The sequence below is a fragment of the Pongo abelii genome, chromosome 5 (assembly GCF_028885655.2).
Source record: "Pongo abelii isolate AG06213 chromosome 5, NHGRI_mPonAbe1-v2.0_pri, whole genome shotgun sequence".
Classification (NCBI taxonomy): domain Eukaryota; kingdom Metazoa; phylum Chordata; class Mammalia; order Primates; family Hominidae; genus Pongo; species Pongo abelii.
The window spans coordinates 40,405,399-40,424,735 of NC_071990.2; the positions used below are offsets into that span (position 1 = coordinate 40,405,399).

The 19,337-nt window shown below is 45.0% G+C and overlaps 1 long non-coding RNA gene across 1 annotated transcript; it reads left to right on the plus strand.

The window, feature by feature from the left end:
- The first annotated feature begins 11,581 nt into the window (after positions 1-11,581).
- Positions 11,582-18,788, plus strand: LOC129059768 (uncharacterized). The gene is made up of 3 exons (XR_008525852.2): positions 11,582-11,784; positions 12,177-12,269; positions 18,619-18,788. It is a non-coding gene; the product is annotated as an uncharacterized LOC129059768 (long non-coding RNA).
- Positions 18,789-19,337: the final 549 nt, after the last annotated feature.

Genomic DNA, 19,337 nt, shown 5'->3' on the forward strand with positions numbered 1-19,337 from the left:
TCCCACTCCAATAAATCACAGCGGGTTCTACCCATATATGGTCCCTCAAGAAGGGACACTGGTTCTACTTCCAAGCATATGCTTGGAAGACTCCCACATGTATAAAGGCCACTGATTTGCCCATTTAGGCAGTTACCCCAGCAAGTGAGTTTGCCACACTTGTCAGTGCAAACATTTGCCTCTTGAAGACAAAACTGCATCTTCATTTCTAGGTTATGTAAAAGATGTAGGTAGCTAAATTGGAAGAGATGGCGAAAAAGTTTGTTTTCATACTCAGCCAGAAAAATTAAGCGTAGAGAAAAAGAATTACTAGCCTTGGTGTGTGTGTGTGTGTAGCGTGGGGGGAATCGATTTATCCCAAGATAGTTCAATAGTCGTCAGTTATTTTTAGTGCCTAATGCTGGACACTAGTAGTGAGTGACAGTAAGCAGAGCCTACCCTTGTATGTATGTGCACATGAGGTCCTAAGGCAATAATGATGGCTCAAGAGACTTAGGTCGAACTGAGCAACTCCAGAGAAATGAGAAAAGCTAGGCCCCCCTCCATAAAGGTACTATAAGTTGCCTGAGAAAGGAAGTTTATCCATTCTACTTCATTATTGTATTACCTATGGCAGTAGGAATCAGCCTAGGTGTGTCCACTACCCAAGGAGCATGTAGAGAGATGTGCAAAGCTAGACCGGACAAGATCGAAGTCCACTTATGTCGAACATGCATCCATCATCACATTTTACATGACAATATATGAACTAGAGTATTTGCCTATGGTGAGGAAATGGAAGTAGAAAGAAAAACTGAACTGAAGTCTTGCATATGGATTAAGCACGTCGAACTAAGGGCTACATTTACTCCCGAGTGTCAGGAAAATTCTTCTCTAGGGAGGGTAAGGATTAGTCAGTGAATTCTGTAGGAGGAATAAAATTAAGTTTCAGGAGATCTGTGAGATTCTGAGGAGCATAAGGCAAAGCTCCCTATCCCCTGCTCCAATTAACCCCCCAAACATAAGCTGCCACAGAGCCTTCAAAAGTAGTTTATTCATGAAGATAAAAAACCAGGATGATTCTGGCCTAAGTCTTAGCTGAGAAATATGGACCTTAGGGTAACTTCTGTAACTCCTTATGCCATAGGATTACAAGATCCCCTTAACGATTAAAGTTCAAAGATGGGGTTTGCTATCTTGGCCTGTCTTTGCATAGGTGTCCCTATAATTGAGTCTTCCATTGTTAGGAGGAAAGCAGTCATATCACCTTTAGGGTCCTTTGGTTTATTCTGAAGTTTAATTCCTTCAAGTCATGAGGAACATGGCACCATGACAGGCCTATCATTAGGATAGTCACTAGACAAAGGGTGGACTGACTTCCTCGGTCTGTTAGCTGTCCCATTTTCAAGCCTTGCCTAGATAATGGGATAAGCATTCTTGACCAGGAAGAGGGGATCATGTGTGTCAAAGGAGACTTAGGTAGCAGCTCAGGAACAAGAGGTGTGGCTGTTTAAGTTAACAGGATTCACTACAGAATATGACTTCGTTTTCCTCCGCTTTCCCTACCATTCCTACCCATTAAGCAAATGGCACTAGAAGTTTGACTTAGGTGAATCGGGCAGGTTAGGGAAATCTTGCCCTTTAATGGAATCTTCCCAATGAAAACCATTGTGAACTATCTGAACAACAAGCTGAGGCAGAGCATTTAGGATAGGACTCAAATTTCATTATGAAACATAGGAATTGGAATTAAAGTTTACACCTATGGCAAAGTATCAGTGATCTGTATTTGAAGAGGCCATGTCTCCTCCCTGGAGGACTCAAGTCTATAAGGGACCAGGTCAGGTAAATACACACGACTTCCAATGGACAAAGCACTTTAAGCAGTGAGCCAGAAGGGAGAACTTAGTCCTGAAGAGCTTTGACAAACTTCTAATCATGAAAATTTGTGCTCAACTTTCACCTATCCAAACAGTAGCAACTGGTGAATAGAAATCCAAGATTACTCCAGCAACACAAGGCAACTATACTTGAAGATTAAAAACTTCAGCTCTACTTTTCTTATGTAGCAAGGCAGAAGAGAACATGGAAGACCACTAGTTGGAAACCAGAAACAGAACTGACTGCCCAAAGCACAATAGAAAGAAGTCTAAGTGCACTCCAAGTTCTATAAGAGCTTTCAGAACAAATTCCTGTAGTGCCCCCTTCATTGATCCTGTTTCCCCATCCCACTCCAGCCATATATGCAATGATGACAGAACAAGGCCAGGTGAGGTTCATGGGTCCTTAGGCTGACACTTTTCTACTTTTCCTGCAAGCAAGGCTTGGGGTTTGTCTTCCTGGCTAGGCAAGATAGATCTCCCAGAAAATGTTATTGCCCTGTCGGGCTAGCTGCTTCTCTTGGGGGCCCCAGACCCTTTTATTGATTGGTTGCTGGTCCCAGCCAGGCTTTTTGTTTCTGAAAAGCTATAACCCTGTAGCTCTGTCCCCCCTCCAGTTTTCAGGAGAGAAGTTTTCCCTATAACCCAAGTTCTGGTGGATCCAGGAAGATCTGATTTGGTTTATCTTGAAGGTCAGAAGTGAACTTATAAAGCTCTCTATATGGTCAGGGCACAAAAACAGAAGTCCAGTTAAGGTTAATTTATAATAAGAGCATCAAGTCAGTGAGGTTGATGGTTCAGCAAGTTATCACTGAAACTTAAAGGGAAATTTAATCTCTTAGAAGCCTAAACTTGTCCTACAGGTTTCATTCTGTTAACCAAAGGAGGCCTTCCTATAAAGTGAAATTCAACTTAAAAGCAAGCTACTGGCAGTCTGGATATGAAGTAAGCTTTTAGTTTGAGATTATCATTAAGAGTAAGATGAGTAGAAATCCTGCAACATCCCTAATATGCTCCTTTCTAGACAAGATTATGAAAAATCTAATGTTCAGGAGTTGAAGTAGGGAACTGAGACTTCTTTGGGGTTTTCATCTTGAAGTAAAAGATCTGTCTGTGGGTTTATTCTTTGCCGATTATGGTTTCTTAATGAGAATACAGAAATAAACGATTGCCAAGTTTACATGTACGTGAGATTATGGGGACCTGGAAAAGGCCAGCTCTGTTTTCATGTCTACTGGGAGACACTTGATCTCTTGGAAAGTGGCTAGGATAAAGCATCAAGCCCTGCCGCAGAGCTTCCGCAAAGGAAAGTGACTCTGGGGTATCCCAGAGCAGTAGACAGGATCAGGGACTGACAAGTGACTCTGAACAGTCCAGTGAATCAAGACAGGGTCTACTCTCACCTAAGGTTTCTCACAGAAATAACTCAAAGTATGGCAGAAGGCACCATTTCTTCCCCTGGGCTACCTCTTAGATTGGGACTTTTAAGACTCCATACTCTTTTCAAGTTGCCAAGAGCTTGGGTTATCAAGGTGCTACAGTTCTTGGGAAAGGCCAAGCTACACAGGCTATGAGCTAGTCCAAACCTTACCCCCAGGGTCCACGAAGGGAGTCTGATGGATCAGAAAGGAAAGGAGTAGCCAAGTGTTCGGCCACTTGGCCATCTCTATAGGAACACATGGGTTGTGACAAGCAGGCTGAGGAGTAGAAGTCCCTATAGCCAGGGCCTTCCAAGATCATTCCTACCAGAGGCCTCCATTTGGAGAGCCAGCCATATAAGCCCCCTTTTTCCCCACTGCTGCTCACTCAATTCCAGGACAAGTATGAGTTACCCAACCAAAGGCTACACAATTTACTGGCAAAGGATGGGACACTAGGAACCAACATGGAAGAGGAAGATGCTGCCAAGCCTTGAGGACAGCTTACACTCGAGGCATGGGGCTATGCAGAGGGGAGCCTCCCTCAAACCACAACCTGGAATTGAAGCCAAGTGATCTAGGCAGGGGAGAGAGTACAGGGCCGTCACAGTCAATAGTTAGCTAGTTATAGAATTGGCAGTATGCCCAGCTTCCTACTAATCACCACTGAAGCCTCATGGCCCAGAGATACTTATTTTAACAAGTCAGATTCTCAGCTTTTGGAGGAGCTTAAGTAACTCACCCAAGTCAAGAAGTGTGGCAGGATCCAGGCCAAAGGTACATCTGGCCCCAAAAGCCTGTGACCTGAGCATTTTGGCCATATGGCCCATCACACTTCCCTGTCACTGAGGGTCTATTAGGGAAAATCTGGAAGCCAAGCTTTGTCATGAGTGGCTTCCCTGTGGAAAGTCCAGAAATTGTGTTCTACCTAGTTCTGGAGCCATCATCTGACAGTTTTTCTGGCATGAATAAAGTAGGATAAAGCCTAGACAATCGGGTTAACTAGCTCATTATCAGAGCAACAACCAACAGCCTTGAGTTTACCCGCATCACAAGTCTGCTTCTGCAATCAACACATTCTATATCAGCTGAGCAGGCCGGGACCCTCAGGACTAGAACTCTCAATTCTGTAAGCTTCAGATTTGAGCTTGGCAGAGCCCAACATCCCTCACCTGACATTGGTTCCATATCCGTATCATAGCTTCCAGGCTCAAAGTAGACTCAGCCATGTAACATTTTAGGCACCTACAGGGACCTGGGTTTAAGTCACTGTCACTTGTCCTCCACTTTGCCTTTTTGCCTGTCCCCAGGAACTTCTGCTAAAGTGTTAGAGCTGAAAGTCCGTATGAATTCCTGGCCATCTCCCCAGCCCTTACTCACAAGTTACAGCCATGGCTATACAACCGTGAGGCCAACAGTTCAATGTTGCAGCGAGTAGCACCTGTAGACTAGCAAGCCTTCCTCAACCTGAGAGTAATTCTATTCCTCTAGATGGAATCTTTCATTAAAGCAGCTAATGCAGTTTATATGTGAACCTTCCTGGATTACTGGCCCAGGTTTGACCTTGCAAGGTTGTTTATCACCAGCCATAAATTTGGGAACCCTAAGAAGCTAAGCAATTTTTCATCCATGCCTTAAGAAAGGACATTTGATATTTGAAGAAACTTGAACAGGGTCATACGATTCTAGGTGTAAGGTCTGGGCAGGTGAGTGCTAAGCAGACAATCAGGCACCACAGCTGGATTTAGAGCCTGCCAGGCTACGAGGAGGTATAAGACTTAGGTTCAAGTAACATTTGTTACCAATTGAGCAGGAGTGCCATGCTGCAGGAAGAGTGCAGGTGCTAAGGCATCCGTGACAAGCTCAGAGTAGGAGTACTCTACCAGCTAACATTTACTGAGCACGTAACTAAGATGTGTGCTGCACTATATCGACAATTGTGTAATCACAATCCTCAGCTTAAGCCACTTTTCCAGGTTGTTACTCACCTGAGTTCAGAGCCATTAAGCAGACCCCAGGTGAACTCAAGCTCATATCCCCCAACCACTATCACATTACACTGCTGTGAAGTTATTTCCACATACAGGACCAGAAATTGATGCCCTGGATCAACAGTGGTTCCATGACAGAAGTAGATCTAATCCTGAATCCAGACTCAGGCACTCCTACCTCTAATCTGAAGGTAATTGTTCCTGAAGCACTTCAAATGGCCTCCAGAAGAGGTATTTTAAGGAGTTTTAAGTTCTTGGCCCTTAAACTAGCTCACAGCTAGGCAGACTCTACACTGACTGCCCTTGCCCAGTTTTCGAGGCAGTCCAACACTTCCCACACTGCTTCCCAGTTCAGCAGGTTGAGCCACCTCCAGGCCGCTGGTTCTCCTGCTTCCCAGGCCAGCTACATCAAGTGGCCAGTTGCTTATCAACTCCCCCGAGGTTCCCCTTTGTGCGTACTTAGGCTTTATTTGCTTCTCTAGAGTCTTCAGCCTGTTTGAGTTTGATAATGGGTCCCTCCAGGTTAGCTATGCTCTGACCCCTAGTGCACCTGAATTTTGTCTCTGCCAACATAGTGCATTAAGTACTGTACTCTAGCCCATCCCTGGGAATTGCTAGGGAGAGCACCCACGTGTAGCTCTGGATTGTGGAGGAACACTCATCCAGGTAGAGGATGGTATGCCAGGCCACTACTGTCACAGCTGTGGTGTGGGCTCCAAGCTCCTCTGAGGTGAGGTAGGCGAGTATGGTATCTCGGACCTAAGCCATCAAGGAGTTTCCAGGAGCTTTTTAGTTATGCTTCTATTAGAGAAATTCCTGTCAGTCCAGTCCCTACTTAGGATCCATCCCAGGGTAGTGCCTGAGGAAGGCATTTGAGCAACACCCATAAGGGAAAACTGTAGTTCTCAAGGTTGATACTGTAACTACCATCTGGTGTTCCAGTTCAACCCACATTGGTATTTATTCTCGTCAGCTGTAGGAGACGTGGGTCTTCAGGTTTAAGAGATTTTGGCAGATTTAAATTCATGTTTTTGTCTGGCTTTTGCAACAGCGCACCTGTTTCCATTTTTATCAGTGGTGGGAAAAGATTTTAGGACAAGATTTTTTTTCAGAGCAACCCTGTAGCTGCTCGTTTCTGAGGGAGCGTATCAGAAGGCTTAAGGGATAGAAAAGGAAGCAAGAGACCACCATCCCCAAGACCTGGTCACAGAAGCCAGGCTACGGGTTTACTCAAGGGTACAAGGTTGTTGGTGAGAGCAGGGAAGTCTCATCTGTCATCTTAGAAGATGCCAACGAGTGACTGCCTGCTAGAAGCTTTTGAGTTGTTTCTGAGTCGGAGACAGCAAGTCACCCCCTCAAGTTCCTATGCAGAAATTCAGGCCCATCTGTACACCCCCTTCCCATTACCTAGAAAAGCTTATAGCTGTAAGGACCCTAGCAGAACTAGCCTCACTCCATAGGGCCACTTATCCTAAGCAATCCACTCCTAAAGAAGGTTCACTCGTGGCAGAAAGAAAGCTTTCCCAAGTGTAGTATGCTTTTAGCTATCACAGGAGTTTTAGGCATTTTCCCCAGTTATATAATCCCTATGACAGTTTCTCCTGTAAGGAGACAAGCAGAGAAAAGCAGGGAGCTTAATAAAGGACAGGATCCTAGTAGACCCCAATAAGGGCTCCTGCCTTTAGTCAGCCAGCTTGCACGTTAGGGCCCTGCAAGTCACATGAATGAGGCCGCTGCTTCATGTACTGTGGCTTACTACACAAAGAGAAGAAACCCATCCAGGAAAATTCAGAGAGGTTGGCTTTCAGAGACCACCGTTCTCCCCTGCCCCCCCAACTCCCTTTCCCACCCAGGAAAATTCAGAAATCGGCTTTCAGAAACCACCATTCCCCGCCCTGCTCCCCACCTCTTTTCCCACAACATTCCTCTTTAGAGAGAAAGAAAGAAAAAAAAGGCTTTATACAAACACCTTCCAGCTTTTCCCTACTTTCTTCCCTACAACCCAGGTAAGCACCCAACACACACAACCACCCACTCAGCTTCCGCCAGCCACAGGCCCACCCAACTGTAGACAGCGGCAGCGTATGCCGCCCCTCGCCCTTTTCTAGACGATGAAGGCTAAGTCCCACCCCCCCCGCCTCAAAGCACTCTGGGTGAGCAGCTACTCCTCTGGTTTCTCATTGGCTCTCTCGCTCTCAATCAACAGCTAGTTCCCAGCCCCTCCAAGCATTTCCTGGTCCACGTGACCAATAGCAGCAAGAAGTGGAGGTTTATTGCCTGGCTATAGACAGCCCGAGAAAGAAAGGTAGCTTCCCACCCCCAGCAGCTGCAGTGATTGAAAACGAGCCTGAGCTTCTTCACTGAAAACATATCATTATCCGTTGGGTTCGCCCTACTTGCCTGTTAAGAATCACCTGAAGTGCCTAAAAATCTCCGAGTTTCAGGGCTTTTCCCTGGAAATGATGATTTAGAAGGTCCTGGGGGAGGGCCTAGGAGTCTGCGGGTTTAATAAGCACCTCCAGTTTTTGTGTCTTCGGGGAAGGTGGCGTAATACTAAAGAGCTGGTATTCAAAAGTTTCTTTCCAAGAAATTGCTTCTGTTACCCTGTTACATTTATCCAAATATTCTCTGTTAGTTGCTCCTTTAGAGTTGAATTTCTCCAGCAGCTCCCACAAATAAGCAGTTTTTCCTGGAAAGAGAAATGTAACAGTTTAAGAGGGGGCTGGCTAGTCTTGATTTTCGCAGTACACCGTTACCCCACCACCTCCTCAGCCAGTGAGCCACAGATGTGTGTGGGGTGTCCATTATCAGCCTGTTCAGCTGGATAGGTTTGTGACCCTAAAGTGAATCTCCAGACTGGGTAGGATGATAGTGTAGGCAGAAGCCTTTTAAAGGAGGGAACTGGGGTGTGGAATTGAGAAAGTTTCAGAGCCTCACTGGGCAAGCCTGGGCAGCCAGAAGACTGTGGGAATACACAGAAGGTGGCTTTTTGTGCACCATGGGCTGTGGCAAGAGAACTTGATTTATTCCCAGCCTAGTATCAGAAATGCTGCAAGAGAGAGCAAAGGTTAAATACCGTGGTGTATTCCTCCAGGTTCACCGTGGGAAAAACCCTTTGCTCAGGGGCTGTCTGGCAGAAGGTGCTGGCATCCACACCCTTGTCAGAACCCTCCATAGACTGAGCAGCTAGATCACCCACGCTGATGGAGCTTTCCTGCAATACCAGACCTTGGCATCCATGAAGGGTAGGCATTTTGTGGAAAAGAGAGAGGAAAGAAGGATTTCTTGGGGTTAACAGAAAGTGGATGTAGATAAAGGGAATTCTCCAGTCTTGCACCGCTAACATGGTGCAATATACACAAACAGATATGATTCGTGCTTGTGGACAAAACTGACCTCTAAACTGGGGTGAGTGACAAACCGAAGTTGCCAGGCCTGAGTAGAGTCCTCGTGCCCAGAGGAGAAAGAGAAAAAACAAAGGAACCCTTTTCACTAAATTCATCAGCTATCTTCTGATCCAGTTAATTAACTGGGAAAACTAAATTAAACCCTAAAGCCTTATTCATCTTTGAGGGGACCTTTGATGTCTCTGAGCACTAATGGCAGGGAGGTGGGCAGTGCTGGGCTGGAACATCTCCCATGGACAACTAAGCAGCATTCTGTTAATCGTGGCTATTAAACTGCTTTCTTGGGAGTTGCTTTTGATCCATGTGGAATAGATTAAGAGTCTGTTTTGAATCCCCTAGAGTTTCCTGTGGCGCATAATTAGAGATGCATTGGAATAGGAATTCAGGTCAACACTCACTTTAATGAGATGTCTGAAGAGTATGGCCCTGCAAGGGGGAGGGTAGAGGGAGTGGAGTGGTGGAGATGAGGAAGGTAGGGACACTGGCAGGATGGGGGTAAAAAAATGAAGATTTTTGTGAGGAGGTGAATGAAAGACAAGGAACCGCAGGGGAGAGAGAAATGGAGAGTGAGAGAAGCAAGGAAATGAGAAGTGAGTAGCATTCACTGTATCCTACCACATGCCAGGCACGTTTTCAAAGATGATGAGAAAAACTTGAGAAAATGATACTGGAAGCCCATGGAGAGGTTCACAGCCTTGGATTCTGATGTTTGTCTTGAATCTATCTGGAGACAGAGAGATAGGGAGAATGGGCTTTGTCATCAAACAGACCTTGGTTTGATTCTTAATCCCGTCCTTTTTGAGCTCTGTGACTGTTGGCAAGTCACTGACCCTCTCTGAAACTGTTTCCTCACCTGTCAAATGAAGGTTAACTATATAATGTTTATAACACTCCTAGAATGGACTATTGTCTAGCATATATTAGATGTTCAATAAGTTATTGTTACAGTGAGGAATCTGAGGATGAGAGAGGTCAGCTTGGCCTAGTCAGTAACAGAAGTGAAATGTAAGCCCAAGTTTGTCTGATCTCCACTGCCACCAAGCAAAATGTACATACATGACTGACTTTCTGTGGGGGAAAACAAGGTCTGTTCTCCACAGGGTGACCCTCAGCCCATGACGACAGTCCTTATAAGTGGTGCTGGCACTGAGGGGAGAGCTAAACCAGCTTCAACCAATTTCAATCAGCTATGGCAGGATTTTAAAATTTAGATTTGGTGGCGTTACTTCCACAGACTGGTTTTCACAGGGCATGCCCTTGCTTATATCTCCCCATAGGTATGTAAAGTTGCATCCCTTGCTGAGTTCATTCCAGGGCCGAGTTTCCATGATATACCTTGCACTATTTCAGTGCCCTAAGGATCATATAGTCCCATTGGACAACTGTGGCAGTTTCTAATGGTGGTATGCTGCTCTTCAAGTTCTAAAACCTGCTTCAAGAGTCTGCCTTTGGGATCCGTGGGAGGGCTCATGCCAAGGTGACAGTCTTCCCCAGGCTGCTTCCAGTCCACAGCACATGGCAGGAGTACTGGAGCTGGGCCATTTCTGCTCAGTGTGGGACTTCCTTAATAGGGAGGCTCTAGGGCTCACCATCGCCTGGGAGCTGCACTGCAGTCTGAGTATCATCCTGATTCTCCTTCCCTCTCCACTCTTCTTCCTCGGGGGTCAGACATCCATCACAGTCTGAACTCTCCCTGCCTGTGCCTGCTCCCTCTCTCATCTTTCCTAGGAGTTTCCCCTCAAAAAATCTTTCACTTCTATGTCGATGTCTGCTTCCCAGCGCGTCTAAACAGACAAAAGAACCAACATCCATTATTTATTTTATAAATGACGGTGTAAGCCAATTGATCAACAGAATTCATACTCCTCCTAACTCCCTCTTGAGCCGTTCACTTCTCTCCAACTCCACAGTCACCACCTTAGTTCAATCCCCCGTCACTATCAGTTAGGATCCTGGAGGACACTAGAAGGCACACTCAAATTGAGTAATTTGTTGAGAAGTTAACAAAGGGACAATTTACAAAGCTGTAATTCCAAGCTGCAATCTTAGCTTAAGGAAGCAAGGGACATGGCCTGCCTGCATCGACTTGAGGTGAGGGATAAATAGCTCAACCTTACTCTACTCCCACCCATCGCCTTTTGGTGCTCCCTCTGGACCAAACCTAGGTGGAAGCCAGAGGGGACAGGATCCCATTGATGGAAGTCAAGGTCAGCTTCCTAAGACACAGAAGGGTCGAGAGTGAATCTGGAGAGGCAAAAAGATATTTGGCACAATTGTGCCTTGCCCAAAGATTGGCAAAATCTTGCTATCCTCACTGCTTTCCTTTTAATCTTTCTCCTCATTCAAACCAGGGTGACATTTTAAAGATAGTGCCAACCCTCCTATCTACCTAACTTGCTCAGTGGCTTTCCCCACACACTCAGGATTAAGAATCTGACTTCCACTGTATCCTCGCTTCTTGTAACAACTCTGACTTAGGTGGAAGTAAAAACCTGACTTTGCCCTCCTTCCTAGAATACCCTCCTCTTCCCTCAGCTCTTTACCTGGCACCTCCAACTCATTCTTCATGTCACCTCCTCTGAGTATCCACTGTCCCTTGCCCCTTTTACACCAGTTTCCTCTAAGTCTCCTCCCATGACTCTTGAATTTTGTCTTCATAACACATTAGTTTTCAATTATTCATTTACGTACAGGGCTATTTGATTAATGACACCTCCCATAAAGACTAATTTCTGTGACATCAGGGACTTTGCCTGGCTCAATGTTGCCTTCCCTGAAGCTAGCACAGTGTGGCACCCTGTAGATATTTGTTTGATAAATACGTAAAATGCTACGGGCAAACTAAGCTATATATTTTGGAGTTGAGGATGGTTCTGATCTTAAACATTTCTTCCTCTTACTTTCAGTCAAGCATTGAAAAATCCTGGAACTTTCAATATTTATGTAGCCAAAGTGTCTCTCTTGCTCACTCGCTTGCTTGCTTGTGTACCACTAATTGAGCAACTACTACAGGCCAGATGCTCTGGAAAATGTTGTTCTGAAGAAGAGTACTAATCTGCACCAGTGGTGCACCTAGCTGTATTTTGCACATTAGGAAACAGACCCAGAGGTAAGAAACAAGTTGCTGTCTGATCACCCAATGAGGAATACAATCCAATTCTTTTTTTTTTTTTCTTTTTGAGACGGGGTCTCACATTGTTGCCTGGGCTGGAGTGCAGTGGCGCCATCTCAGCTCACTGCAAGCTCTGCCTCCTGGGTTCACGCCATTCTCCTGCCTCAGCCTCCCAAGTAGCTGGGACTACAGGCACCGACCACCATGCCTGGCTAATTTTTTGTATTTTTAGTAGAGACGGGGTTTCACTGTGTTAGCCAGGATGGTCTTGATCTCTTAACCTTGTGATCTGCCCGCCTCAGCCTCCCAAAGTGCTGGGATTACAGGCATGAGACACCGCACCCGGCCCAATCCAATTCTTTTATTCTTCTATGCTTCCCTGTCTCCAGGCACACCTCCCAGATGCATCTTCCTCATGGGGTTGTCGCAGGGTTTAAGAAAATGGACTCATATAAAGGGCTCAGAATAGTGTCTGGATCACAGTAAGTGCAATCACTATTAGTTCTTATTAATGTGCCATCCTCTTCCTCCTTAAACTTCCAAATTTTTGCATGAAATATTATTCCTGCCAAGTGAACCCCCTCCTACCATCTTGCAAATCATATCAACGTGATTTTATATAAAGATCAGTTCAAGAAACATGGCCCTGGACACTATTCAAAGCTTACATCTCCTGATTGTATTGGCTCCAAGAACTCTGAAGAATTTATGTCAGTGATTCTGAAGTGAGAATGGAACATAGATCCAACCCCTCTAAGGTGTGGAAGCTGAGCCCCAGAAAGGGAACACAACCTGTTCTCATGTCAGAAAATGCTACAGGTTCACTCACTGTTCAGTATTTATTTCTGGCTCTTAATGCCAGCCTTGCCTTCTCTGCCCCTTAGGGCTTCCCTAATCTCTGGGCATGTGCCTAGGAGGGGTACAGCACCCCCTTCCTTACCACCATTTTTCCTTACCATCCCTGTAGTCACACACTTTAGCCCTCTCATTGGAGGTGGTCTACTGTAAATCATGGAGGGGTGATGGCACATCACATATATTACCCCCTCTTCCATTTCTTCTCACCAGTCTTTCCCCTATTTCTTACTCCCATTGTCTGTACAAGCTGAATTACTATCCCCAATCTATAGACACTTGAGATGCTCTCATTTCAGAGGCATTTCTCCAGCTTCTGGAATTGAACACCTCTTGGGCACCGCTTCTTATTTCTTTGGCCACCGCCACCCCAGCCCCAGCCATAGTGGCCTGTTCCATGCAGGCCTAGAGCACCTTCGTGTCTGTGTACCCTGACACTGCTTCACATTTGCCTCCATTGCGCACCCTGAATTCCTACCCTCCAGCTTGTCTGGTGCTGAGGTATGGGATGCCTGCGGGGAACCACTGGGCACCCTGATGGGCACAACTTGACAGCTCCTGGGGAATTAACAACCTTGGCCAGTAGCAGTAGGAATCAAGGCCTCCCCCTCTTGTCACCCACTGTGCAGGGCTGAGGTGCATTGCATAAGGGCCCGGTGACAAGGGACTTGCAGCAGGGCCCACTGAGCAGCACATCATTTATGCATTTCCCTCCTTCCCTGATTTACTTCCCCCGTCCTTTGCTCCTGCTCCCTGGGATCACTTTCTATGTAAACTCCCTGCACACAAGTCGTTTCTCAGTCTCTGCTTTTGGAGAATCCAAACTAAGATACAGGTGACTCCTGGGGCTACAACATCCATTTCCGCTGAGCATTGTTTGCCTCAGAGTTCCTCATGGACTCGTTTTCACTTTTCAAAATCCTCATCCTTCAAGGATCATCTGAGATTCTATCACCCTGATCACATCAATCACAAGAACCATTTCTCTTCCAGGGTAGCTATACCCTTTTTTAAGCACTTAACAAGAGTTCTCTCTTCTTTTCTTCTCCTTAATGATAATAATGAATAAGAACAGCTAACAATTATCCAGCTGCCACTGTAAACCTTAAGATTATAAACACCTTGAAGCCAGGGCCTATGCCTAGGTCCCCAGAGAGCCTAGCCTAGGGTTTAGCCCAAATTCTGTGATCTTCTTTGAACTCCTTCAGTAACAGATGGCTTTTTTGCAGGCACCAGAGCCTATTGGGGTGGCCATCTTTCTCCCTGCTGTGCCTGGTTTCTCAACTGCAGGGAAGACACATGTTCCTTGCATCCTTGCTAAAAGCTCTATCAAGAAAAGTGAAGTGTCACCCAACCCAATGCATGAGCCTGCAAATCATACTTGACCTCTAATGCCCAACTCAACCACCACCTCCTCCATAAAGGTCCCTGATACTTCCAGAAAGAACTCTCTATTCTCTGAATTCCTGCAGCCTTTCATCTGTACCCTTTTTATGAAGTGAGATCTAATTTTTAGACAACTTTTGCAATTATATCCATAACTTGTCTCTTCTTGTAACAATGGGTAACTTCAGGGAAATGACCAAACCCCAGGGCCTAGCACTTTCTATTAATAGTTGTGGATATATTTTGAATGAATGAACAACTGAAGGTGAGAAGAGAGACTGAGAGGCTGGAGACAAAAGATTATCAGGTCTCCTGGCATCCTAATCAGTCCTGGGAGGCCCAGAGTTGCAGATTTATAAAGATGATGGCAGAGTCTACCACTTGTCCATGCAAACTCGTTTTTCTCTTTTTACATAAAATGTATAATTGGGCACACTCGGCCACCAGAATATATTTCCCAGCCTCTGTGCACCTTATGACTCAGTGCTGATGTTTGGTGTGCAGGCAGAAGAGATGTGAGCAGATTACCTTCTCTGTCCTTAAAAGGAGTGGCCCTGCATTCCCTGAGAGGGCATAGCTGGGGCAGTCATCTGGAGCCACCAGACAGGAGCTGCAGCTTGATAAAAGGTGCCTGGTTCTAGTGACTATGGAGCAGCCTGCCAGCACTAGAGGAGTCACAGAGATGTCTAGACGAGTCACAGAGACATCTACATGACAGAAAAATAAACAACTATGTTGTTTAAGCCATTATTAGTCAGTCTTTCAGTTCAAGCAGCTAAACATGTATTTTAATTAATACCAAGACAGCTCTGTAAGTCTGATCCGTCCTGAAGAATTGAAAAGAGGGCATATGCCAGAGATATGTCAGGCCAAGGAGTTACAATAGGTATAGGGTGGGGGTGAGGGGCAGTTGGGTGGCTAGATGGACTCTTGGCACAATATATATGTGGGTTGACATACTGTGGTGTGGTCCTGTCTCTTCAAATTGGAGGTAGCTGGTTGGGCTAACTGGTGAGCCCAAGCTAGAGATGGAGCTCAAGGGAGCAGGAACTAGAGAAGGTGAACCATGCAAGGAAGCAGGGCAGACCAAGCTGGTGGGGAGAACCCTGATGGGAGTCACTGATCGTAACCACAAGTTCCTGACCAGAGAACCCTGATACAGCCACAGAGGCCACAGGGGCCAGAGTGAGAGGTTGAATCCAAGCCAGATCCAAGAGTCAGGAACTGGGTTGGGGTGAAGAGTGGCAAGCAAGCAGACTCTGGGGTGATCTCCATGTGTACAGGTGAGCCTATGGTGAATGGCAATGTATGGGGCACTACACTGGATTAATGATACAGACGAGCATCAAGGGGTGGTTTCACTTCTTATGGTGTATCCCATGCTTGGAATACCTGCCCCTGCCCATTTCTTCAGGTGTTCACTTAACCTAAAAGACTCAGCTTGGGTGTCACCTTCTCCAGGAAGCCCTCCATGAAACTGCCCACCAGGCTGAGGCAGCTGCCTCTCTTCTCAGCTTCTTCTAGACCCATTTTTCTCTATGTTATAGTAATTGTCAGTCCGTTATTGCATCACAGTTTATGGGTGAATTTGACAGTGTTCTCTGAAGACAATGATACTTGCCTTCATTGCCTCAATGCTTCTCATAGTTCCAGACACAGATGGGACCCCAGTAAACCTAGATCAAACCATAGGGAAGAGCAGATGGATGACCATGTGGAAGCACAGTGTGTCAGCCTCAGACATCACAGCGTATGAGGGTGAATGCAGCCTCTGAAAGCCCATTGAGATTCTGGGAGGGCATTGGGAGGTGGGAGCAGGCAATGAGTAGAAGGGATGGTCAAGACCGAGCTGCTTCCAGTAAGGCCCCAGTGCTGCTCAGAACTGCATAACTCATATCACCCTGCATCCCCAAATACTTGTCCCCAGAATAGAAAATTATCAATAACCAAAGGAGCAAATAAACATCCCAGGATTGAACACTGCATATACCACATTACACAATACTCATTCTGTCCATTTCTCTGCCTTGTGCCCCTGGGAGAGGGGAGGCTGGAGAAAATTCTGCATTTCTCCCTCACCACCATCCCCCCATCCCACACTGGCACCCTGAGATGTGTTTCCTTTAGAGAGGAAGGTCAAAAAGCCACATTTAAATCTAGGGAGACGACCAAGTAAAAAGAAGCATCAGCTGGTGCCTTCTATTCCTATTGAATCATTTCATTACTAATTAATAGGGTCTGAATTTTGAAGGGGAAGAACTATGATTAAAGGTTAATGCCGTTACTCCACGCATCACACCTCAAATTATGTTATAAAAATGTCCAGAGTATTTAATTGAACCTATAAGTAACAATGTAATTACACTTAATAATGTATGTGCCTCTGTATTTATTTGTTCCTCTCCAAGGTACAGAGAGCCCCACGTGGGCAGGTTAGGGAAGATCACAGTGATTCAATGAAACTCCTTGTTCTTTACCTCCCTAGCCCTATCTGTTCTCTCCCTAGCCCTCCAGGACATGAATAATAGGTGACAAGAAATCCACCCTCCATCTCCCCCACTTCTCAATGGAACAAATCTTAATGTCAACATTTGGTGGTGAGGAGAAGGCAGAGAAAGCAGCAATTGCCCAACTTTTGGCACTTTACAGCCATCCAAGGGAATGTGATTCTTTAAACCTATAATACTCTTTTGTAACTCCATCCTTTCAAAAACTGTTCCCTCCCCTTGTAATGTCCCTTACTTCTTTACAAAGTGTGGTGCATTCAGCTAAGTGGCTCTCAGCATTCATTCTCAACTTCTAGTATTTCCCTTTACTGCAAATCCTAGAAAGCTTAAAACTACTTCTCCTAGATTCCTTTGCAACTAAGATTCTGGATGTGTATTAGTTCTCTGCACCTCCTACCAGAAGCACTTATGTGAGATTTGGAAGGTAGCAATAGATGCATTTTTTTGCTACTTTGGCTATTTAAAATGGCAAGCAAGTTTGTGGAGATATGGGTATTTTTGTATGAGCATTCTACATCCTAGGGATGGTGGGGCAGAGAGCTAAAGGAACCTAAAAGCTTCATGAAGCAAAGTTCCCATACCAGCTTAGGATACTCACCTCCATACTTACATGAGAGAACTAAAATTCCATCTTGTTTAAGCCAGTTATTTAGGGTTGTTCTATTACTTTCAGCTGAACCTAATCTTAATATACTCACACTAAAGTTTTTGTTCCTTTTCTCCCTATCCAGAAGGTGCACACATCCTGCTGAATATAGTTTTCTGCTTAGCACTTAACTCTCACTGACAGCTTAGAGTCATTTACAGACTCAGAGATGATGCTGCACTTGCCCTCTATGACTGCTTGTAGTAATGGCCCCAAGTCTTTATTCTTTGCCATGTAACATTGCAGTGGCTTCCCTCATTGGGTAGAATAAACGGTCCCACCCCCTTGACCCTGGGATTGACCTGGTGGCATGCCTTACCCAAGAGAATAAGGCAGAAATGATGGTGTGCCAGGTCCAAGCCTGGATCTTAAGAAGTTTTGTGTATTCTCACATATCTTCTTGTGCCTTTGTAATCCCCTTGAGAATGTGTCCAGGCTAGCCCATTGGCTGCAGGAGGTGAATGAGAGACACATGGAATAATAGTGCTGAACCGATGAGCCTGGCAGAGATGAGTTGCCCCTCAGCTGCAGAAGACATGTGAATGAAGCAGCCCACCCCCACAACTGACCCCATCTATCACATAAGCAATATATGCTTATTGTTGTATGCCACTAAGTTTTTCCGGTTATTTGTTACATAGCACTGTTGTGGCAATGGACGACTGATACGTCCACTTTCTCATTAACAAAAACATTTAATAAAATGATCTGTGGGTATCAAGCTCTTAAATGTCTCATTTAAAAGATAACACATAATTGGGAGTTAGGAAACCAGTATTCTAGTTTTAAGACTTTCTACCTGTTGGTTGTGTGACTTGGGTGTCATTTATTTTCTCTGTATCAATTTTCAAATTACAATTAATATTTTTTTCTGCCAATTTCACAATATTTTTGAAAATTTCAACTTTTCAAGAGTGTCTTTGAGAAGTTGAAGCAACGTTTATGATTATAAATAATTATTAGTGGCTGAGTGCAATGGCTCATACTTGGAATCCTAATGCTTTGGGAGGCCAAAGTGGGAAGATCGTGTGAGGCCAAGACCTTGAGACCAGCCTGGGTGACATAATGAGACTGTTTCCTACAAATATTTTTTAAAAATTACCCTTGTGTGGTTGCTGCATACCTGTAATCCTAGCTACTTGGGAGGCTCTGAGGCAGGAGGATTGCTTGAGCCTGAGAATTTGAGGTTAGTGAGCTATGATCATGCCACTGTATTCCAGCCTGGGTGATGGAGCAAGACCCTGTCTCAAAAAAAAAAAAAAAAAAAAATTAAAAAAAATTAATCCCATATAGTTCCCCATCTTAAATCAGAATTTCTTTTAAGATATCGTCTTAATCCTGGATGATTTGGTTTGTTTTGCATTTTAAAATGATTTTAGCACATTAATTCTGAGAACCTAAATGTATTTCCTCCACTGGCTTCCTTTTGCCTTGCAGGGGAGCCAGAGATCACTTCTAACACCTCTTCAGCTCTTATGTGAACTCTTTGGCTGGATCTAGAAACCAGATTGACACCAGGCAGATTGAAAAGAGAAAAGCAAGCACATTTCATTAGTTTTTCATGTACATGAGGATCTTCGCAAGAGAATAAAGTTCAAGAAGTTACCAAAGGAAGATGCTTTTATACTTTTTAGACAAAGAACAATAAATTTGAGAAAAAAAAAACAGGACAAAGGGGATCTGGCTAGTAGTAATACATTTCTAGAGGACTCACTGGGAGAAATATGGGAGAAGGTGGAAAATTAGTGAGATGATAAGGGTTACGTCATCAAGTGTCTCTATTCAGGTCTGTTTCAGCCCCCACTTCTCAGTCTCTGGTCACAAGGGCCATTTTCTCACCCTGGCATGGGGAGGGTGCCCCTCCCAGAGAAATCTTTATGGCTTGCTGAATGCAGGAGGAGACAAGTTAGCTTGCCCTTTCTGAAACTACAATTTCTCCAATGTTTTCAACTTGAAATACTCAATATGCCCATCCAGCATATTTCGAAATGGCATGTCCTTCTCTCCTTCAGCCACTAACCATATGTATCTCTACATATAATTCTAGATTTAGCCCGGAATGGTTTCCTCTTATAGAACCAAGTAGCCTTCCTCCCTGGCATGCTGGTTTTGCTAGTGATGCTACTCTTTATTCTAAATTTGGCTAACTTGCTGGG